The 24,712-nt window shown below is 41.3% G+C and overlaps 1 protein-coding gene across 3 annotated transcripts in view; it reads left to right on the top strand.

The window, feature by feature from the left end:
• The window catches only part of STXBP6 (syntaxin binding protein 6), a 239,256-nt gene that overhangs the window by 154,306 nt on the left and 60,238 nt on the right, over positions 1-24,712 (top strand). The window lies entirely within an intron of this gene.

The following is a 24,712-nucleotide window of genomic DNA, read 5'->3' as shown; positions in this document are numbered from 1 at the left end:
TGAAAGCAAAGCTAGATTTATTTTCTGGGACTTGAGACTCATGTTCATCTATTTCTGTACATGGAATGAATGAATAGGCATCTGTCCACAAGAGATAGTGAATTTTCTTTCACAAGGTAAGTTTAAGTGACATGGATGTCATAGGTGGGACCCAGTGCTCTTTAGGGACCTTTTCACCCTAAAGATACTTAAAGGTCAACAATATTTTTTTCTTTGCCACTTTAACCGTTTTATTTTAAATAATCTCTACCTATAACATGGGACTCAGACTGATGACCCAGAGATCAAGAGTCACATGCTCTACTGTCTGAGCTAGCCGGGTACCCCCAAAGTTCAGAAATGTTTAGAAAAGATCCACTTTGACTAAACTGAATGAATAGGGAGAATTTTTAGGGAGAAGGCAAACCTCAAGATAATATCTGGCAGAAAAATGTCATTTATTTGTAGGTTAACAGGTCAAACTACTCTAACGAGTAGAAAAACCAGAAGAACCAGAGCTGTACTGGGATTCCAGGTCTTAGGCCATTCTCTGACCCTTGGTTCAGGAAGTTTTCAGCTATGATTGCTCTAAATTTTATACTTTTCTGTCCTTTGTCTCTTTTTCTTCTCTTTTCTAGAGTTCTTGTAATGCAAATATTCTTTCTTTTCATTGTGCCCCCATAATCCCATAGCTTTCTTTACCCTTCTTTATTGTTTTATCTGTTTGTTCCCCTGATTAGGTACTTTCCAGTGTCTCCTCCAGGTCATTCTGCATGGTCAAGTCTGCTTTTGAAACTCTCTATTGATTATATTTTTTTATTATTGTTTCAACTCCAGGATTTCTGTTTGTTGATTAGTTGGTTAGTTTTGATGGTGGATATTTCCTTGTTGAACTTCTTACTTGGCTTATGCTTTTTCTTTTTTTTTTTTTTTTTTTAATTTTGTTTAGTCATCTGTGTTTGCTAGTAATTCACTAAACTTCCTTAAGAGGATTAGTCTGAGTTCTTCTGACATCTTCATTTCTTTAAGGTCAGTTTTTGGAGCTTTAGTAGTTTCCCTTAATGGTGCCCTATTTACTTGATTTTTCATGATCCTTGCTTCCTTACATATTAGTATCTGCACATTTAAGATGCCTCTATCAGACTTTACAGGTTTGCTCTGGCAGAGATAGTTCTTTACCATTTTCCTCAGTTTGGGTTTCTGGGTGTGCCTGCTGGTAATGCCCTTGGGCAGCTGGGGCCTGATACTATGATCTGTTTGGGTCTCTGACAACTGTTCAAGCTCTGAAAATGAGGGTGGGACTTGTGCCAGGGGCTGAGAAAAGTTGGATAGGACTACTGGCCTGGTTCCTTACCGGAGTGAGTCTGTAGGATGTGCTCCCCAGTTGCCTGGATTCTCTTATCAAGCTTACTAGATGGTTGGGACTGTGTACTGTATTCAGTAATACTGGACTATGAATGAGCTTCTCTGTCCCAGCAGGGCAGCAGGATGGGACCCTGGGCCTTCACAGCTCTATCTGGGGACCTGAATAAGTCCAGAGAGTACACTGAATTCCCTGTTCAGGTGAGGACAGTCTGCAGAGATGGGGGAAGCCTAAGGCTGTACTCTCTGTTCAAGTAGCACCTTCTGGAGGGCAGTCGAATGGGCTCTACAGCTTCCTGTGCACTCTGGCCGAGTTTCCTGGTCAGACAAACCAAAGGCTGTGTTCAGCAATGAGCGGGACTATGAATTAGATCCCCCATCTGGGTGTAGCAGAAGCATCTCTAAATCTGGTAAAGATCTTTGTTTTCTTAACTCAAGCCAAACTGTACCCCAAGCCAACCTACATCCCCAGCCTATCACGGCCACTGGCTTTGCTCTGCAAACTGTTGGCTCTGCCCATGTATCAACTTGAGTGCCGCTGAGCTACACAGCCTCTAGGAGTAGTCTCCAGCCACTCTGGTCAGATGGGGTTGGAAGACAGCAGCTGCGTCTATGTCTCAGTGACCTTGCTGGGCGCTAGGAAGCTGCTTAGCTGCTCTAAACTACCCTATGTTTCCCAAACAGACTGTCAGATTGGGAGACCAGAAGCTGCCCTCAGCCTTGGCTATGAATTAATAGTATTCTTGACTGTGTATAACCCAGGAACACTACACGCCTAGTACTGGCTTTGCCCACCTACCTGTTGGCTTCAGTGCCACTGGAACATACTGCTTCTACTTTTGGAAATTGTCACCAACCCTCCTGGTCATATGGGGTGGAATATACTCTCTACAGTGGGTGGGAATGTGATTCAGCTCCTTGCCTGAGCATGAGCAAACCAGGCTTTAGGACCAGCAAAGCTCCTCTCTTGAGGATCTAAATCAGGCAGACTTACATTCCTCCAAGTTCCCTGGCCAGAGTTGGTTCTGCAGATGAGCAAAACCAATGTTTGGAATTATTACTTGGGCACTGCAGGTATGAACTCAGTCTATTGAGATCTGTATGCTGGTTGTTGCCAGCGCCTCCCCACTGTCCATCACAGTCCAGTTCCCAGTGGTTGAGCCCCACAGATTCCCCTGCAAGGCCGGGGTAGGGGCTTCTGCAAAGTGACCTGAAGCGCTAAGGGAGATGGTTTTTGCCCCTCTGGGTTCTCTTTTCCCACTGGCAGAATCAGAGACCTCTGTGTGGGTCTGCACTGGCCTAAGTGGGCGGTGTGATCAATGTGCAGCCACTTCTTTTACCCTTCTGCTGCATTCTGTCGTGATCTCTGGAAGGGATGCCTCAGCCTCACCCCATGCCTTACCGTCTGTCAATGGTTTCTTGTTTTTGAATAGGTGTTAATTGTTCTTGTAAGGAGTGAAGTAGAAACAACCTGGGTCACCCTCTTGGTGATGTCACTTCCCCCCAAAAAAATCCCTTGGGTTTTTTTTATTGCTTTTGGAAAGGGGAGCTGTATTAGAGTCACTCTCCCTTGGGAAACAGGTCAAACTAGAATTCCTTCAGTGTGTCACTGAAATTTAAAATGAAAATTTGTTGATTCAGAAATGGAGGTATTTAGTACCTTCCGTTCCTGAATGTCCATTATGAATGGAAATGGGAATCATGAGCTGTTTGCAGCCATTCCTTCAGGTTATTTTAACCAAAAATTTTCAAAATTATATTTGAAGATGTAAATATGTTTTTGACATTAGAAACTGTTCTGAGTTTTTTCTACTATACCTTTCATAGGGAGTAGATTCATCTGCAACGAGCCTCACTCTACGGAATGCAAGTGGCTGATGGATCCGTTAAATTTCAGTGGTTTACTGAGACCTTCCTTTTCTTTTTCTTCTGTAGAAGACATTCCCTTTTAGCAGAGATAGCTAGTCAGTTACATGCCAAAAAGTGACTATGACTTCTTCTTGATGAGGGAAGACAGCCTTTAATATGACAGGATTTTTGTTTTTGTTTCAGTTGCTTTTCTCTCTTTTAAAGCATAGCTTCTTGTTTTGTTCTTTTATTTGCCATTTATTTTAAGAGCTTGTGTTGTGGGAAAGTTCCAATTCAAAATATTTTAAAAAGGCATTCTTCTTGAGGAGGATAGTCTGACATTTCCATTAGCTTTTACAGAAGAATCCCAGGGGCATTTAGACACTATGGAAGAATAAATAACTGGTCAGTGAGTCAACCCTCCAAACCAAAACAGCACAATGGAGATTTCGCTGGCTGATTCCAGGCTGGCAATTGCATTGGGTCATTTTTCTGTAATAAACTCCATGTTTTGGAATTTTTATCTTAAATCTAATAGCAACCTTTAAAAGTACTCACCATGAAAAAAAAAAGTACTCATCACGGAGACCTCAGGAGCAAGGAGTTCCCCTATCTAAATAGTTTGCTTAAAGCAAACCCTTGGCAGTAGAAGGACTTAGAGGCCTCATTCATTACATATGGCCCACGACATAAACTTTTGTGGTATCCTGATACATCTTGAAAGGAAAAAAGGACATTAGGTAAAAAACTAAGGAGATATGAACTAAGTACGGACTTAATAATAATGTATCAATAAGGATTCATTAGTTTCGACAAATGTACCTTCCTACTGTAAAATGTTAACAATAGGTGTAACTGGGTGGCAATGCACAGGAATTCTGTATTCTCTTCACAACTTTTCTGTAAATCTTAACATTCTAGAATAAAAAATGTATTAAAAAATAATAGATGCCTATAGAAAATTAGGGAAATACAAAGAAGGAAAAAATGGGGGCTGCAGTTCTAACACTCAGAGGAACCCTGCATGTTTTTATTTATATATATATATGTATATATATAGTTGAATATATACAATGTTATGAGATAATTGAATATATACAATGTTCTAAGATAATTGAATATATGCAATGTTGTAGGTATGAGATAATTATTCATATAATTTCATAATTTCCTTTTCTAAGGAACATGTTTTTATGTCATTAAATACATTATAGGATTATAATTGTTGCATAATATTTAATAAATAAAAATATGTCATAGCTTATTTAACTTATCCTTTCTTATGGGAACTTGAAGGTATTAGCTGTGTTTCATCATTATAACCAATGCCATGACTTAGCCATGTAATTAAAACTTTGTTCACATTCACTGTTATTTCCCCAGGAACAGTTTCTAGAAGTGCTCAAATGCTCATTCTTACTGGCTTGAAGAATATGCAAGTTTCAAAAATGTTGATAGCTTTTCAGTGTATACATTTACATGATCTATCCAGTGGAGTTGATTATGTATGAGGGAGCATATGAATGGTTGAATTTATAATGGAGAGGTGGTGGGCAAGACAAGAACTAGTTAGGTCAGAAGTTGAAGGTCAGGAATAAGGGTTCTATTTATTTATTTATTTTTGAAGCTTTACTGGAAACGACTAAGAGTGAAGTAGGGAACTGGAAGAGAATAACTAAAGCCCACTGAGGCATGTGAAAGAGCTGAATAGATGCAGGTCAGTGCAGGCTTGGCAAGAAGTAGAGCTCTAGAAACAGGTAGGGCATGTCTGTAGTTGTTGGTGATCTTTTTCTGCTGGATCCGAGGAGGAGACAAAGACAAAAGGTTCAGTCGTCTTAAGGTTAGTTAAGCTGGGGCCAGGTCTAATACATATGAGAACCCCCCCCCCCACCTCTTATGATGAATCACCCACAAGAGGGAAGAAGGGTAGGCATAATCGGTAGTGGCCACTGTAGGTAGGAACCTACCCTGGAGATAGGTTAAGATGTATCAGACAGTGAGGGGAGGACCCCACCAAGGTATGGAGAGGAGAAAACTAACATCCTGATTTGTACTTTTCCATATGGAGGCCACTGGCAGCCAATTTGGGGCAAATTGGAATTAACCCTTCCTATTAATGGAGATATGATAATGTATCTGCACTGTGCAACATCCCTCCCAGCTGACCACCAGCCCCTATAGGCACAATTCTTCCTTCTCTCCCACTCATTTGGTAGCTGAGCTCCAGGGTGGTGACCAAACTCTACCTACTGCTAACTTTGCAATTATCATGTCTGAATGTGCCAGCGAGATTATTAGCTTTGAAAAATTTGCCCATGGGGCACCTGTGTAGCTCAGTCAGTTGAGCATCTGCCTTTGGCTCAGGTCATGATCCCTCTCCCTCTGCAGCTCCCCCTGCTTATGCTCTCTCTCTCTCTCTGTCAAATAAATAAATACAATCCTTTTTAAAAAGAAAAAGAAAAGAAAAATTTGCCCATGTCAATACTGGGAATAGCCCCCAGGTAGTTCCCTGGCCTGTCCGCCTGCCTTCAGGGAGCTCAGGTCAACTCCCATAGTACCCAGGTGCCTTCATGTCATGAGTAGCTCTGAGCAGGCAGCATGAGTAAGTTGTATATCTGTATTCAGATGTGCTCAGGTTGTGAATGTCACTTCTGTTGTTTGACTTGTCATTCTTAACATTTTTTCTTATTTCCTGCTAAAAGTTTAGATGCCTTTTCATGACATTTTGAATGGAGGCTCAAATATTGACTTGAGTTTTTTTCTGAAGTCTACTCCCTCAACAGGGATTTGCTCTCCTGCCATAATTTCAGGAGTATTCCAATGTAAACTGTCTGCTGGCTGGAACTCTGGCCACCCACCAGAGCCTGCAGAAAATGAAGAGATTCCAAAAGGCGTAGATCTCCAAGGAAGATGTAGAGACTACTGTCTCTGAGTCTTACCCTTGAATTAATGACCCACAAAGCTGAATACAGCCTCAGCCTTCTCCCACAGAAGGCCCACTGTACTATCCTGGTCAGATTTGCAGAAAAATCCAGAAGATCATATCTCTGGACTGCTCTCTGGTGGTAACCTTACCTGCAAAGTGTAGGAGATAGGGGAGGGGAAAGATCTTGAGAACAATGATCTCAAAACAATAGAACAGTATCTGCACAGTATCTCCGGTTTGGGGATTCCCAAAGCAATGAGAAAACACCCTTCCAGTGAATGAATGTGGAAAAGCTTATGAAATGGGACTCCTCTAACCTCTCAAAAACTGGAATTTCCCACAATGCTGAGTCCTATTTTCTGCCCTCCAGATGTCTCTGCTCCCCCTTCTTCTTTTCTTGTTAGGACTGAGCTGCACAGACTTAGGTTCATCATAATCTTTTGGTTCATGACATGTCCTCATCATTGATTCACACATGACCCACTTATCAGTATTTAGTCATTTTTAATAGCTGCTTCCAGATTTTTGCCCTCGTGTCTGCCTTCACCTCTCATTTTCACAGACTGCGCCCAAATCCCCAGCACCCACGTGACAGGTCCCAGTGCTGGGGATGTGGCCCACTTACTTCCTACATATTTCCCAGCTATGACCTTCAGAAATTCTTCTGTCCTTCAGAGGTGCTCCTCTGTGCGCCTCGAGCACAAAGCCCTCACTGGAACAAACCACAGTCTTGCCTGCAGCGAAGTAAACATGTGGAAGGGAACTAAGCATCATGGCACCCCTGGGGGATTGGGACTTGGTTTGACATTCTATAGGAAATCTTCAAAATCTGTGATCCTGTTTCTAGCCACTGCTTTTTTTTTTTTTTTTTTTTTTTCAATCTCAGTAGCAAATGCCTAGCTGAGGCCTCCCTGAGGAGGCCTTCCTTAGAGTTTCCCTGGGGAACACTAAACAATACAAGGACTTAGTAAGTAAGTCTGGGTTCCTGGTGTGGTTTGGTTTGGTTGTTTAAGTGTTTTCCCAGGACCCTTTGCACAAGGCAGTTTGGAACATGAGAGAAGCTGCATGTCAGTTCAGTTATGTCATTTCCTGGTCCCTCGCTCAAAAAGGCAGCCAGACACACCTCAGAGTGCATAGCTGTCAAGGCTCGTGGTAGAAAAAGTCAACATTCAGTGGGTGAAAAGAGAGAGTGTACGCCAACAGGATAAAAAGGAAGAAGGAACAAGTGACACAAGTGTTGCTCCCAGGTCAGTAGCCGGCTGGGAGCAGGCCTGCCACACACCCCCAGCGGGGGGCTCACTGCCCCCCTGACCCCTCAGGAGCTACACTGCAGTTGCTTGGGAATCAGTCTCTTCGCTGGGCTTTTTATTGTTCACAGGGGCAGCTCCTGCCAACCAAGATGCTGTTTCTGTTTTGTAGGAAGAGTGCCTGGAGCTCAGGGAAAGAAAGGCTGCGTGGAGAGACAAGGCACATAAAAGGAGGGGAAGAAAATGGATTCTGTCAAGTTGTTTGTACTGTTCCTCTCCTTTTTTTCCTCATCTCTTCTTAAAATAATTGCTTTAGGACTATAATAGAATTGCCATCAAACCAACCCCGAGAGTCAGTTATCTTGCACTGAGGCAAGTAAGTAAAAGTGCACCAAATGAGCCCATGGAGCCTGAATGAGAAGAAATATTGATCCAGAGCTGAGAGCAGGTTGGGAACAGGAAGAGGACGAGAGATTTTGTTGTCATTGATCAATAATATCTTGATGCTAAGTATTTATTCTAGCATCAAAATGGATTACAGGGAAAGCATTAGAATGCAGAGCTCCTCGCTCTTACTCTGTCATCGTCCTCCTTCTTTTCTTCCTCCCCCTCCTCCTCCTCATCTAAGGAAGACTTCTATTCACATTACACATAAAGCCCGAACAGAAGATAACAACGGCCCTCATGAAACCATTGTTTTTCTTTTCTTTTCTTTTCTTAGAGTTCATGTACTTTACCCTTTTACAGACTCTCAGGGGTCTTCCTCGTGTTTACTGGTTGAAACATTGCGGCCTGTGGTGGTTCTGACCAAACCGGGCATAATGAGAGCTTTAAGACCAGGGCACCTCTGTCATCTTCCCTTCTTGCTCGCCATTTCCTTTCAGTAAGAATGAGCATAGGTATAATCATTCCCTTATCACTTTATATTGCTCACATAAATCTATTAAAGCAGATATCAAACCACCTCCTGAGGAGAAAGCAAATCCTGGATTTGATTCAGACAAAAGGGCAGAGGAGGTGGGAAGGAATGAGAAGGAAGGCGACAGGTGGGAGGTGAGATGTCTCAATATATTATTTTTGAATCATGTGAATGTTATTACCTATTTAAAATTAAAAAAGTAAAATGAAATTCAAAAAAAAGTGAGGAGTCAGCAGGCACTGGCAGTCATTATAAATGACTTTGAGGTCTTTGGTTATAGATCATCATAAAAAGGCCATTCCATTCAATTGACAGACACCTAGCTGACTGTCTAGATGCCCCAGTGAGTGACCAGGTTCTTCTAGGCTCTCTGCTGTTTAACCATGTCATGTTCATATTGCTCAGACTTCTTGGTATTCCCCATAGGCTCTAGCAAAACTGATTACAAATTTTACCAAATATATACCTACTGAATTGAATCACTTTTTTTTTTTAAGATTTTATTTATTTGAGAGAGAACAGAGAGAGAGGGAGAAACAGACTCCCCACTGAGCAGAGAGCCCAATGCAGGGCTCAAACCCCAGACCTTGGGATCATGACTTGAGCCAAGGGCAGACATTTAACCAACTGAGCCACCCAGGCACCCCAAATCAAACACTTTTAAGGTGGAGTTTTGTGAGAGTGGAAGCCAAGCTTAAAAAGTAAAATATTTTTATAATTCCTGGCATATGAGAAAATTGAAGAAAACCAACCGATCTCAACATGTTCAGCTCAAAACACTAGTTAGCGATGTGTTAAATTATAGTGCCCACATTCATTCACTTTCCATTTGCATCTGGTTCATCATTGCAGTAATTTTTAATGTTCTTAAACATTACCTGTTGAAGTTGTTAAAAATCCAGTAAGTGCCTTCACATCCCCAATTAAATGCCCAATTACCAATTTTAGGCTCTTGACTTACATTTTAAAATGAGATGAACCTCACCCTGCAGCTGAATTGTTAATGGATGACAGATCTCAAGGGAAGTGAGATTTTAAGTGTTCTTGCTCAGAAACCATGTTCCCACAGTTTAAACAGAAGCACCAGCACGTCCTTAACTGCTTCTACATCAAACCCCATGTGCTGTCCTGAACCAGCGTGAGTTATAACTGTGGGCGTCCTTTCAAGAAGAGGAAGAAAATTGAGGGCAAACAGGAGTCAGTGGAGCCTGGACAAGGGCACTGGAATAATTTCCTTTTCAAGAAAATAATAGTGCCTTGTATGGAGGCCAGGACACAAGACCAGGAAGCTGGGAGTTATGCTTTTGAATATAAATATGTATTTAACAAAATTACTTCCTAAATATTGAGTTTAAGCAGAGAGGAGTATCCAGGATTCTTGGCCAGGAAATGGGTTGTCTTAAAATTCATCCCAGGTCAAGGTAATCTAAAAGAAATCAGCTGCTCTCTGGGTGGTCTTGTTGCTCTGGGGTAAACTGGCCCATCCCAGTCAGTAAGGGCTTGTCTTTTTAGTTTGGGAATCACCGAGGATGGTTTGAGGCACAAATCAGATCGGCTTCTTGCTTTGATCCTTTTAAGCCCTACCCATCCTTCCAGCTAGAGCTCAGATGACACTTCTTTCATAAGGAAGCTTTCCTGTGCCTCCGGAAAACCCACCTCTCACCCACTTCCCTCCTCCACTCAGTATGTGTTCTGTGCCTCCTCCAAACACCCAATGATACGCCTCCTGCTGGTAAGAAATACACACCATCACATTTATCATGTCTTACCTTGTATTTTAACGCTTATGGGCTTGTTATTTCTGCACTTAAAATGCAGACTTCCCGAGGAGTAGGGCTGCACTTGACTCACCTTGTCATTATTTCCACCCTCAGCTCACCTCTCTTCCCTCCACTCTCACCCCTTCCTTGTGTGCATCACTTTTCCTTCCTTGTGCATACAATAAATATTTGTTGAACGAATGTTATTTGTGCCTTCAGATTTTCCCAGAAGAGCAGAATAGTCACACTGCTTTATGATCCAAGCGTTGGCAGTTTAAAATCTTAAGCAAAACAAAATTTACATAAATGTCTCCTATTCCGCTATGATTCCTCTAGGGGAATTTAGGAAAGTCATGAGCATAACAGTGTGCCACTCCCCAAGGAAGAGTTTTCTTCTACCTTGAAGAAAGGAGGTCCCTGCCAAGAGACCTCCCCTTGCCACTCCTCATCCCAACTGTTCATCAGCCCTGCGGCCCCCTCTCAGCAGAGCTGACAGGCTCTTTGGTTAAGAATCTCAGAAGAGTCTAGGACAATTACCAATTTTAGGCTCTTGACTTACATTTTAAAATGAGATGAACCTCACCCTGCAGCTGAATTGTTATGAATTGAATGACTGGATAGAAGAAATTGAAGATAGCCTTTGTGTGTTCGATATTTTAAAACGAATAGGTATTTTACGTTTTCTGCTTTTATTTGGAATGATAGGCCTTACTCTTTGTATCAGCATAAAGGCTTTCTGTGTTCATTATTAGAGACATCTAGATATCATCATGCGCAGCAGACGTTCACGTGACACACAGAGCTATAGAGTGTGAGAAGCAAAAGGGGCTCAGGACATTCTTCTGGTCTAGCTTCCTCCTAGAAGTGGTGAAATTGAGATCTAAACAGTAAAAGACCCATGTCAAAAATACCCACCGACAGGTAGGCAGGGTGGGCACGAGCGCCAGAGCTCCTTGACTCCAAGTCCAGGGCTTGCCTTCTCTCTGGAGCTTCTTCCTCTCAGAGTCAGTACCAGAATTCAGTGCTAATGGATCCAGGTTCCTTCCCCCAGAGAGCAGCTTCCTCCACAGAGGAGATGGCTTAGTTTCTAGGCCAAGTATGGAGTCTATAGGCTGTTGTGTTCCACAATGGAGCAAACAAGAGACTAGAGAGATTCAATACGAGGAACATTGGCCTCTGCTGGAGAGCCATTTTAATGAGCATATTATTCTGACAGGTGTCAGGAAGGAAGGAACATTTCCTCCCTCTCAGGAAATGGCAGGTTGAGCCATTTGGTTCTTTGAAAGGGACCTTTCTAAGGCTCCAGCAAAAAACATGTTAGATATTCTCTCATAAATTTCCTTTTACTTTGTTGCCTCAGCAAACAACTTTTCTTCTCCTATTTGAAAAATCGCCATTTAATTAGCTTTACTTTTTCAATTAAGATGACCTTCCACCCATGACAGTTCATGATCCATACTAGCTTTCTGCTTGGTTTATATTTTGATGAACAAAGCTTGTTTATATTAGGAAGTAATTTGAGTTCCAGCTGTTTTTGTTCAAAGCCTTTCAGGCATGGTGGCCAAGATGGAGCCTGTGGCATAGTGTGGTATGTACCTATGGGTGAAACTAGAGCAAGGGTTTTTGACAATCCTCTTTTGAACATGCCTTTCTGAGAACCAGAAATGGAGGCCAGTAGATAATGAATTCCTTTATAACACAAGTCTGATATGAGGTGATAAACACTGGACACCAGAATCTGAGTAACTAATCCTCTCATCCCCTCTGGTGTTGATAGGCAGCCTGGAGCCTGCTCCACCCACCCCCTGCCTGCCACACCCCCCGCCCTCAGTTCAGGCCACTGGCCAGCAAATTTTCCTTGCACCCTCAAAAGAGGAGAGAGGGAATGAGCATTTTACCAAGGACAAAGTGGGGTTGGGGGGTATTCCCTGTATCTTCCAAATTACCATTACTTAAGCTGTAAAATTCCCATTAGCAATGCTCAGTGTATGCTAATTTTAGTTTGTGATCCTACAAATGCTTCCTTTATCTCATTTATAAGGCAGTAGAATTGACAGTGGAGATCTTCTGCACCTACTCCTCAGCAAGAATAGGCCCCTCAGCTCTCTGAGGTAGGTGTGGTGGTCTGCGGATTGTAGGACACCATGTCTTAGGAACAGAGAGTATGTGGGAGTCCAGGTGGATATGGTCATGCCCTTATGTGGATATGGACACTGCCCTTATGAGCTCTTCTCCCACACACTCATCAGGGAAGAAGAAGATGGAATATCATATACAGGATGAATCTCTTTCTGAAGGAGGAGGGAGAAGGGAGACAGTTGATGGTTGTAGTACCGGAACAAAGAAGGAAAAAGGCAGTGACCTTTCCTGTACTTCCTTCTAGGGGGCACCACAGTAGCTCGAGTTCAGACATGGAAGTCATTGTTGTCATTTGTTCATGTCATTAGAATCTTGAACCGGTCACACTGTAGCCATTTCCAGCTGTGCTCTCTCCCCTTTGGAAATGTGACTTTTTCACCTTTCATTCTTGTACTTGAGTGACTATCCTCAGGATGTAGTCTTCCTCCTTTTGAGGGATCCTGTTTCTTCAAGTCTCCCTTTAGAACTTGCCTCATCTGAAAACTGGCCTGCCTCTCCAGGTGTGTTGAACTCTCCATTTGCACTAAAATATAATTACCATTTCTTGCTTGATTTTTTTTTTCATCTAAATGTAACCTGAAAACCCTTGAGAAGCAGGAACTATATCCTTTTGCCTGGAGTGCCAAAAAATTAATTAATAAATAACAAGAGCCTACTACAATATTAGGGAATACATTTTCATTTAAGGGAGTCTCCTGTGTTCTGAATTTAGAGTATTTGATAATTCATCATAAGTTTGGCTGAAGTTCCCTTTGCACTTCCTGTGGGGGAGAAACGCTTCCCAAGCAAATGAAAAGAATGCTAAAATAGGTACAAAAAAGGTTTAACCAATTAAACTAAACAAACACACACACACAAAAAACAAACCCTGCAGTTTTGGACTGATCATTGGCTTGTAAACAGCAAATTTCCTTTGTGTTTCTGAAATAGATTCAGTATAGCAGAGTCCTAAAATTGAATGTTAAAGAGAAATGCCATAAACATTTTAGGAAAGGATGGGAATGTGGGCTAGACTGCCAAGGAAATTCTTGTGGCAGAGGAAGGATCCAGGGTTGGCTTGTGAAGGACGGGCATAATTTAGATTTGCAGGAGGTGGCTGTGAAGGCATTCCAAGCTGAGAAGTGCCAGGGAACAGAGGCAGGCAGACAAGGCAGGCTAGGACCTGGGCAAGGCCCCGGGAGGAACCTGGCACTTTGGGATGCTGAATCTCTGGTGGAGTCAGTCTGGGAAATACGGAGTAGGAAGTAAGGTTCGATATGTGGGGAGCAGCCAGGCAGCCAACACCTAGGGACACTTATGATCCATTGCATCATAAATTACTTAAGGAATCAAACATTTATTTTTCTAAAAATAAGTTTTATAATTTTATAATTATCAGGGCTTCTGAGTGGTTTTACCCATCAGGTACACATCATGTACATGTGACAAGATGATTGACAGCAATGGGAAGGACTTGTACCCAGAGCCATTTGCACAGTTTTCTTTTTTTTTTTCTTTTTTCTTTTTTTTTTTTTTTTTGCACAGATTTCTAATAGATGATGGCCTGACATCAAGAGAGCATCCTTTGCAACATACCTGGGATGGACAGTGGTTTCTCACTGTAGAATTCTCGGTGATATCATTGACCTTCTTAGGAGAGGAAACACATAGGAAAGAAACATTAATTTTATCCTTGTAATATCAGACCCTAAAGTGGCCTTTGTGATGTGTGATAGTCACTTCCTCAAAATCTGTTTAGGATTGGCACAGTTTTGCCAGTGTTTATAGTTTTGTGTTGGCTTCTGTGATATGTGCTATCCAAGGGTCTCGGAGCTCCAAAATATGCATGCTCAGTATTACATATAATCAGTGATCACACATACAATATCACAGCAGCAGAAAGGCCTAGGAATCTAGGTTTTGTGATAGACTAACACTTGGATTTGAAGCAGTAAATCGTTATGAGACTCGGCGTCTTATTTAAGGTTGCTAGTTCCCGGAGAGATTGCCTTATTCACACAGGTGCCACTATCCCTTTATGCTAAGGTCTACTGAAGGCTCAGCAAAGGCTAATTAAGGGATGGATCTTTTGGCCACGGGGATCTTGGCCTGTGAGGTCAGATGGAAAAAAAACTAGTATAAATCTGTACCTGATCTAAGAAGTCCTATATAAAGATGATCAGGAAGTTGATTTCATTTAGCCATTAGTGGAACAAGAAGAGGTACCAGGTGCAATGCCTGACTCACTGTTCCAGAGAGGCAGGTTCTTAGGAAGTTACAGCTTTCTGTGAGCAAGATGCTTCTTTTGAGTCCATAAGCCTTGGCAGTGATAGTTGAGTGGACTAGAACTTTAGATTATGGGAAGATATCCAAGTCTCTGAGTTAGTAATATCAACATTTGGAAATGTGACCATCCTTATCACCCTGCAGGCACCATCCAGCAGAGAGCCTTGGCTAGAAAGCAGCAGCACAGTACAGGGGCCCACACACTGAAGAGGAGATCTTTTATCATTTGCTTCTGCAGGTGGTAAATATTCAGCCAGTTGTCACACTGTGAGGGTTCTGGTGACCTTTGGACCCCTCACATCATCATCTGGCACATTCCTGATAATACGGTTTGACCGAGCAAGACCTACAGCACATACTTATCCTCTCCATGCAATTCTTCAAACCCTGGCACACTGCCAAGTACACCTACACTGTTCGACAGACTTCATGCAAAGCTTTTTATTTTGTATCCTTTTATTTCCAGTGCCATCTTCCCATTTCAACCACCCCACCCCAATTTTCGATTTTCGTAACATTTGTTCAACAGATATTCAGTATTAATGCTTACTGCACACAAGGAACACTGCCAGATACTTCACCATACTTTGATTAGGAGTGGGGGGATGGAGAAGAGATAAATGCAAAAGCTATGCCTCATGATAAAATATTTTAGTGAGAACAGGGAATAGCTTCTCTACTTAAAACTGCCCAAAAGGGCCTTATATACCTGCCATTTGGAAATAGTGGCAAAAAGAACATAAGTAGGCAAAATATTGGTGTGGCTTGCAGAAAAAAATATAAGTTTAGAATGTCAATTAAAATTTCTCTCTAATCTCTTTGAGAATGGTGCCAAACAATGGCTAAGTACTCACAGTAGAAGATGACCATAAGTGTGCAGCATCATGGTCTTCAAAAATAGTGGCGTTACCAAATAGTAATCCAGATCAGTCCAGTACTTAATGGGAACTTGTTGCATTGTGTTCTACTTAGATCTAGCTCTTTGTCTAAAAAGGAACATTAAGAACTCTACTGCAGTCTGTGGAGGGTAGTAATTGAAAAAGAAGACCTGTCTGGTACACTGAAGGAACTGGAAAGATTTTAACTAGGAAAAAACTGGAGACCAATTAAATGACTTTAAGAATATGAGATGCAATTGGCTTTAATCATAACCTCAAGGGAGAGTTTCTCATCATGAATTTCTTTATTAGGGTGAGTCGTAATTTATTGTGGAGGTAAAAGATGTTAGAAAAAGAATCTGTATAAAGTAGCAAGAAGGTCAGATGCCCAAGATATGAGTAGAGAATAAATATCTTAAGACATCTTCCAACTCTCTAATTCTGTATTGCCTTGACTACATTAGCAGAAGTGCAAACCACACATATAAAATCAGTTAAGTGAGCTTTAGTTATGTCAAATTGGTGTAACATAGTGCAAAATGTTGCTTTTGAATGAGCCGATAAAGTTATAATTTTTAGTACTTTATTGGTCTAAGGAATTTACATATTTTGTCCCTGGTTATAAGTGCTAAGTTTAGTTTTTAAAGTAGTATAAGTTACCTTGCAATACACAATTGGTGATTCCAGTCCAAATTACAGTTAAAGTAGACTGAAGTTCTGAGGTTTTGGTACCAGATTAATTTCATGCAAAGGATTTGAGAATTCAGAGTTAGTAAGTCCACTTACTAGTATACATGATTCTTCCACAATGTATTCTCTGCCTAACATAAGCCATATCTATCTATAATGCTTTTTCTTTTTTTTTCTTTCTTTTTTTTTTTTTGCTATTAAACTATAATACCTTCTTTACTTCCATAGTTGAGGACACATAGGGGCATTCAGTGAAACTGAGAAACTGTAGTCCATAGGGTATATTCCAGAAGGTTGAGGAAACGCTCAGCTCTGTCCCTGAGCCCCATGGGAACGGACTTTAGTGACCACAGTTGACATTTGCTGAGAGCAGCAGCTTCTTAACATTTGGCCCAATATGGTGGCCGCTCTCGGATTCTGATTAGCCTCTGGTCTAGGCTCAAAGTCTGAAGAAGAGGAAAGATACCATGGGACATACAAATGGAGGCCTACAGACATGATCGGCTGAGTTTTGAGAAGAGCTAATGTCTCAATAGTTGTGCCTCATCTCCTTAAGACAGTTTGTCCTCTAATCATGCTCCAATTTATGTGGAGAGTGCCAGTGGGGAATTGGGTAGGCATAGCACTGCTCATGCAGCATCAGAGGGTCAGGTGTTTCACTCCTTTTGTTCTGAATCTTCATCAAGGCTGTGCTGCTGAAAGATCCCCAGGGATTTTTCTTCAGAAGAAATCATTTAACACAAGTGCTATCATTTATTTCAGAAATGATTCTTGGGCTATTCATAAATACTAATGAGGTGTATAACAATGTCTTGCACCTCAGAATCTGCAGCAGAAGTCATGGAGGTGCCGGCTCTCTTCACACAACAAGCAGCTCTTTACCACATGTCAGAATCTATAGTCAGATGTGCCTGGTTCTTCTTTTTTTTTTTTTTTTTTTTTTTTTTTTTAAGATTTTACTTATTTATTCATGAGAGACACAGAGAGAGAGAGAGACAGAGACAGAGACACAGGCAGAGGGAGAAGCAGGCTCCATGCAGGGAGCCCGACATGGGACTCGATCCTGGATCTCCAGGATCATGCCCTGGGCCGAAGGCAGCACTAAACCGCTGAGCCACCCGGGCTGCCCAGTTCTTCTTTCTTTAGTTTTTGTCTCCCCCATATTGCCTTAAATGATCTGAGACAGAAAGAAAAACAGACATGGCCAAAAAGAGAGTAGGGCAGGTGAGATATTGATAACCACACTCATCAGTACATAGAGAAAATCCTTGATCATTCCTGATGCCATGGAGATATTTCCTGGGATGCATATTTGAGTTAGGACTGTGGGTAAGGCACCCTACCAGGTGCCCTGAAGTATGAAGTATGTAAAGACCTAATCTTTTTTTCTTGGGTTACTTATAATCTGGTAGTTGAGATCGCACATACAAATACCTTTATTCTGACATGTACAAAGCGTTGATGTTCAATGTACAGTGGCCTAGAGTCCACTAGACATTAGGGTGTGAAGCTGACTGGGACTTGGTGACTGACCTTGAGGATGCCCTCTAGGAGAGAGGTCAACAGCTGTGGAGAGTGAGACCACTCCTTTTCCGTGTCTCCACTCCTGCTCTCTGGTCTAAGCCACCATCACCTCTCCTGGACATCTGCAGGAGACACTCCTCAGTGATTTCTGTGCTTTCCCCTGCTTTCCCACATGCCTTCTTTGCCCCATAGCAGTTGGCCAACATTTTCCAAATGTAAACAAGATCCTGCTACACCGCTGTGCTTCATGTTTACCTAGCCTTGGACACCAGGACCTTTGTGAGCTGGCACCTGCTCACCTGCATGAACTCACTCATTCTTTCCTTTCCTCGGCATTTTGCCATCCTGATCTTTCTCCTCCTTGACATGTCAAAGTTCACTTCTGTTATGGATTGAAATTTTGTGGCTCCCCAAAATTTGTATGTTGAAATCCTAAACCCCAGTGTGCTGGTATTAGGGTTGGGGGCCTTCGAGAGATGATTAGATCATGAGTGTGGAACCCTCCTGAGTAAGATGAGTGCCCTTTTATTTAAATAAACTTTTTAAAAAGCTCCTTTACCCCTTCTGCCGTGTGAGGACACAGTGAGAAGACAGCTATGAAGCAGAAACTGGGATCTCACCAGACATTGATCCTGCCGGCACCATGATCTTGAATTTCCCAAACTTTAGAACTGTGGAAAGTAAATTTCTGATGCTTTATAAGCCAGCTCCCCAGTATGTGGTACTTCATTATAGTAGCCCAAACAGACAAAAACAACTTCCAAGTTTGCACATTCTTTCTGTATGGAGAATATATGGGTGGTATTCTGTTACCGACAGTAATCGTGGAATGAACTAGTTGGGGCCAGTGCTGAGATGCCTATCAGGGTTGGCAATTTCAAATGGGTACCAAGTCATAAACCCTGCCATCATCATCATTATCATCATTATTGTTATTAGTTTATGTTTTGTTAAGGTATCACTTATGTATTGTAAGTTATAGAAATCTTAAGTGTATAATTCAGTGGAGTTTTTATATGCATAGAAACCTATGTCCTCATCACCCATATCAACACATAAAACATAGTGCGTCCAGGAGGCTCCTGTCTACCTCCATCAAAGGCAATCTCTATTTTGACCACAATTGCCATAGATCAGTTGGTGAAATTTTTAACAGCTTTATTTTATTGAGGTTATAATGGAGATGCAGGAAACTACATATCTGAGTGGTACAATTGGTGAGTTTTTACACACACACACACACACACACACACATATATATATATATATATATATATATATATATATATATATATATATATATATCATCCCCAAAAGTTCCTTCATACCCCTTTGTAATCTCTCTCTGGTCCCCAGCATTCCCATATTCTATGTCTGCAGGCAGCCACTAATTTGCTTTCTGTTCCTAGAATGAGTTTGCATCTCCTAAAATTTTATATAAATGGGAGCATATTATAGTATGCACTCTTTCTTGGTCTGCCTCTCAGTCAGCATAATTGTGTTGAGATGGATCTTTAGGTTGTTTCCAGTTTTTGCCTATTACAAATGAAGCTGCTATAAATATCTACACGAGCAAAATACATGGTCGGTCCATCTTTGTAACCATTCTAAGAGGTATGTCATGGTGCCTCCTAATGGTTTCAGCATGCCATTTCCATGATTGACTAATCATGTTGAGCATCTTTTCATGTGCTTTTTTCCCCCCATCCACACTAATTTAACAAGGTGTTTGTTCAGATCTTCTACACATTTGTTAAAAACTGGATTGTTTTCTTTTTATTGAGTTCTGAGGGTTTTAAAAGTATAAAGTCATAAAACTCTAAGTCCTTTATCAGACAGAGATTTGCAAATATATTCTCCCAGTTTGTGCTTTTTTTTTTTTTTTTGCCTTCTCCCAAAGGGCAGAAGTTTTCAATTTTGGTCCTACCTACTTTATTCTTTCAAGAATTGTGCATTTAGTATCAAATCTAAGAAGCCTCACCTAGCCCGAGGTCACAGAGATTTTCATCAGTGTTTCCTTCTAAAAGTTTTAGACTTTTAGGCTTTCACATGTAGGTCTCTGATCCATTTTGATATGTTTTGTAGATGGTACAAAGTATGAGCTGAAGTTCCATCTTTTAGCATGTGGATGTCCACTTCCAGTATCATTTGTGGAAAAAACTATCCTGTCTCCAACGCATTGCCTTTGCACTTGTTTTGAATACCAATTTCACACATATATGCAGATCTTTTTCCAGACTGTTCCATTGGTCTGTGTGCCTGTCTTGACACTAGTACCACATATGACTTTATTCATTTAGTCAAATGATGCATCTTATAAATAGGTAATATAAATTTTCCATAACTTTGTTCTTTTTCCCCCTCTCAGAGTTATTTTTGTTCTTTTAGATCACTTTTCTAGTCTGGCTGATAGAAACTCTTTCCAAAGCCTGTTTGAGCTTGGGGATACTCTTTCCTCTAATCGTTTTGAATGGTTCTTTTTCTGACCTAAGGTAATTTTCTCACATACAGGTAAGAAATACACAGCTAGCTACTCAAGGCTGAAATCTCTGCAGATCTCCAGAGCTGTCTCTGTGTATCATTATTCTCTCCTGGGAATATTAACCCCCTGGCCTCCCCAGGTTCTCAGCTCTGTCTCTTCAACTCACAGAATCTGCCAGCCTCTGCCTAAGCTCCTCCTTATACCACAGCCTAGAAGAAACTCTCAAAGCAGCAAATAAACTAGGGTGATCATAGGGCTCACCTCATTCATTTCCCATCTCTCAAGGATCACTGCCCTCGTTGCACATATTTTGTCTATTTTGGGTTGCTTCAGGCAGGAGGGTGGACACAGTACCTCTCATTTCTGTTGTGTAGACATAGGAGTAGAATTCCTGGCCATAGAATATTGCATGTGTAGGCGTTAGTAAATATTGCCTAGAGTTTACCAAAATACTTTCTTCTGCTATGTGACTTGCATTGTGGAGATTATGGGGCATTTGAGTTGTCTCTAGTGCTTATTTTATTTAATTATCTATTATTTATTATTATTTATTCAATTCCCACCCTGGGCACTGGGAACGCCAGCTGAGCGGGACTGTAGTAAAGCTTTGGGAGAAAGTCCAGGAAGAGTATCCCAGTGCCTCACCTTGTTCTCTGGCTTTCAAGATGATGCCTAGAGGGTCTCCATTTACTTTCACACAGGAATGGGGTAGGAGGAGAGGCATTCCCCACCAGACTTTCAAAGAGTTCCCACCATGATAGGAGGAAGTGACAGATCCTTCACCTGTTGCCAGCCCACCTCTCAGGATGAGAAACTTGCACGGGTGACAGAAGCAGCCCCAGGAATGAGCTACTCTTGGCCCAACCCTCACAAGCCCTGGGGTTGACAAAAACTTGATTTCTTCAAGACAGAATTTTATCATGTTTCTTTTGTTCAGTTTGGAGACATTCCTGGACATGGTTTGGTCAGTTATGATTAAAGTTAACTTTTTTTTCCAATTAGAAAAAAATCTAGACTAAAATTGGAAGCAAAAAGAGACAGAGGAAAGACAGAGCTTGGTATTTCCCAGGAAATAGAGAGTTGGTGTGGTTTAACTGTGGAAGTGCTGGGATTCCCAAGTGCTGGTAAATTTTTTTTTTTAAGATTTTATTTATTTATTCATGAGAGACAGAGACAGAGAGAAGGCAGACACACAGGCAAAGGGAGAAGCAGGCTCCATGCAGGGAGCCTGACGTGGGACTTGATCCCAAGACTCCAGGATCACACCCTGAGCCAAAGGCAGACACTCAACTGCTGAGCCACCCAGGCTGCCCAAATTTCTTCTTCTATAGGTACTTAAACAATTAAGACCTGGAAGACAAGTCATTATTTCAGTGGCTGCTATCAATTTGATGCTCTAAGCTCTTTATATTTGTTTATTCCCTTAGTTTTCCAAAGTTTCATTTTACCAAAATAAATTCAGTTAATTTTAGTTATAGATCCTTTTCACTAATGTAAATGACATGCATTTTACTCATAACATGTCACTAGATTTTATGCCTCCATTTAACATAGCAAAGGGTGAAGATGGCAAGTTCTTAGAGATATCATTTACTTTTTTTAGATGTTCAGTCAGAGGGATCCCTGGGTGGCTCAGCGGTTTGGCGCCTGCCTTCAGCCCAGGGCGTGATCCTGGAGACCCAGGATCGAGTCCCACATCGGGCTCCCTGCATGGAGTCTGCTTCTCCCTCTGCCTGTGTCTCTCATGAATAAGTAAATAAAATCTTTAAAAAAAAAAAAAAAAAAAGATGTTCAGTGAGAGATGTATACCTTTATCTATCTAAAGTGTATTACTGAAATTATTAAGTGGTGGTGGTGGTGAAGAAGAAGGAAAGCAGAAAGAGCAGGTAAGTCTGTCTTTGCTGGGTTGATAGTCATAATTATATTTGACAGCTTGCTAATAACAGTTTTGATTTTTCCAGAAAACTAGTGCTATTATATGTTTAGTACCTAGTCCATTAGAAAATTCTCTGTTGCTCTGCCTCTTTCAAGGCAGAAAAATTCTCCTTTTGGGGGAGAGTAGTCTTCTCACATCAAAGGCAATCCCCATCTACTTAACATCCTTCCATTGGTTCTTTTAGCCTGACTACTCATTTTATCAGATATTATGCTCACCAGTGGGTGCATAGGCCCTCCTTTCACATGATGGTGAGTGCGTGCCCCTCTTCACAACTACTGAGGACCAAGGAAGTAGAGGCTGCAGAAATGACTCGCTCGTTTCTCACTGGAAGGGGTGTTTGAGCTCTAGAAGGCTCTTTAGCCACCCTTCCAGGTAAAATACAAATTGATTTTCTACCAAGTATGACATTTCCCTGCAGAGAGTTGCCCCAGGCCCATATTTTTCAGTCTATGAAAGAAAATAGCAAGGATAGCATAACCTTAAAGGAATCTCTTTTTCAAGTTCTTCCCAGCCATTGAGCTTCTTGTGGAGTAATTTAATTTGCTCTTGAGTCAGGTACTGCTACTTTGATGCCTTTGTCTTTAGATCCTCTGTTTGTAAATCTCTTCTAAGAATAGATCAAAAATGATGTTTACATCTGTTTCCAGAATTGAGGAAGTAAGAACAGAATAAGACTATAAGTGTAGTCAACCCCTTCTGTTATTCCACTGCATGTTCTATGCTCTGGGATTGGATTTAACCTCCTCAGGGGCCACCATCTGTGGCCCTAAGCCATCTGTGTCCTTGGCTCCAGCCTGTTTGTTTTGCAGTTACACAATATAAATCAGACATGTTATACCCTCTCCATATAAGGTGTGAAGTTGCAATAACTAATACTAGCCGGGTTTTATAATTCACTGTATGTTTACTCTTTACCCAAAATGCACGCAAATTAATTTTTCCCTCAAGTCTATGGAGAAAAGTCTTAGCTAAAAAAAAAAAAAAAAAATCCTGCACAATGGGAAATCTTGGATTGCTGAATCTCAAACCCGAAATTGTGTTTTCAGGCAGGCTGAAGCAAAAAGAATTGCTTACAAGAGATGCTGCTAGAATAAAGATTGCAGGAGAAGAGATTTCCTAAGAAGTTCTAGCTCAAAATTTATCTCTTGTGTCCTGATATTTCTGTAATTTCTTGGTTTTTACCATTTTCTCCGCTCTCCCTAGTTCTCAGGATATTCCTTATTTCTAGTAAGAAAATAATTCAAATCTCTTACAACTGTGGTTTGCTTGAAACAGAACACTTGAACCTGAAATAAATTTTTGGTTTATCTGTGGTTTCTATCAGGCTTAAGAACTGTCCTTCCTTTTGTTAGGAGCTGGTTATTTACTCCCTCCTTCATTTGCATGCATACATAAACTAGCACTCTGTATTGCTATGCAATGCGTAATACACAAGACATTCAAGGTGCCCGCGTGGAGGGAACACTGTTGGTCTTGCAGTGGGGAACTCGAGCCTTCTGGAGATTAAGCTCTCTGATTCCCAGCTAAAGATGTAACAGCCCAGGACCACCTGTGGTGCACCTGAACCCAAACTTGACTTGAAAAGTAGGATAGCCTTTCAAAATAAGAATCTACATATTTTACAACTAAAAAAATAAATAAAATTAAGAACAAGGTAAAGAAGATTAAAATCAGAAGGGACTAGGTTTTTGAAATATCAATTAGATCTCATATTGGCATGTGACATTGAAGTTGCATATTCCGAAAGTAATGCCATCTCCTTTTTGGTGATTTCCAAATACTAAAACCAGTGGTACTTCGTGCAGTTAGTGTAGGGGGGATCACTTGCTCTATTGATGTATAAGTTTTTAGACACTCTCCATATGGTGCTGCACCTTGCACTTTAGCTTTTAAGCATCCTTCCTACGGAATGCTTAGTGCAAGATGTTTCTTATTGCCCTCCTTCTCCTGAAGGATTTCTCCAAATTTCTGTGCAAGAAGTTTCCCATACAAATAGTTCCGTTTTCAGTATCCCTTTGGAAAAAAATTTCCTAGGCTTTCAGTCTCTAGCTTGGAAGGGAAAATGTGATATAAGGTACAGGCCCTGGAATTAGTGATACCAAATAAGGAATCTTTTGTGTGGAAAACTTCTTTCTTTGTGATTGTCCCTACTGTAGGCTAAGGAAGTCTGCTGTTAAGTAACAAACCTCAAAGCCCTGTCCCCTGATTCTCCCCTCTCTTCCCCTTTGGGGTTAGTGGAGCAGGGACTTTTGGAAGGCCATCCTACATTCTTCCCCAGGGCCTGGTGCTCAAGACTGAAAGCCACTGTTTTTGTTGTGGTGGTTGTTGTTTATTTGGATTAAAAATGTCATCCTAAAAACATGCAGATTTGAAACTACTCTTTCAGGCATATTTGGATCCTATCAGGAATCTGGCCAGAGAGCCCTCGGAACCTGAGATAGGGAGGAGAGATATATGGCCCCAGAGACAAACTTGGCCATTTCATGAATTGGTCTGGCTGGAGCCAGTAGAGTCTGAACATTTACTATGTGCTAAATGATAACACACTTTGAGAAAGACTCTGGGGAGTCAGCGATCAACCCTGTGTAGGGCACACCATGCTCCATTTCCCAGTAACTATTACCAGTGATGACGTTCCCCTGTTCTGAAAATATTTGAGGTAACAACCTATATATTCTTGCTTCTAAGCTTCATAAACATTCAACTATCTCACCAGATGAAACTGCTGATGTAGCCTCAAACCTGATGCTTATT

The sequence above is a fragment of the Vulpes vulpes genome, chromosome 6 (assembly GCF_048418805.1).
Source record: "Vulpes vulpes isolate BD-2025 chromosome 6, VulVul3, whole genome shotgun sequence".
Taxonomy (NCBI): domain Eukaryota; kingdom Metazoa; phylum Chordata; class Mammalia; order Carnivora; family Canidae; genus Vulpes; species Vulpes vulpes.
The sequence above is the reverse complement of the archived record's forward strand: the minus strand, read 5'-3'. Positions and strand labels throughout refer to the sequence as shown.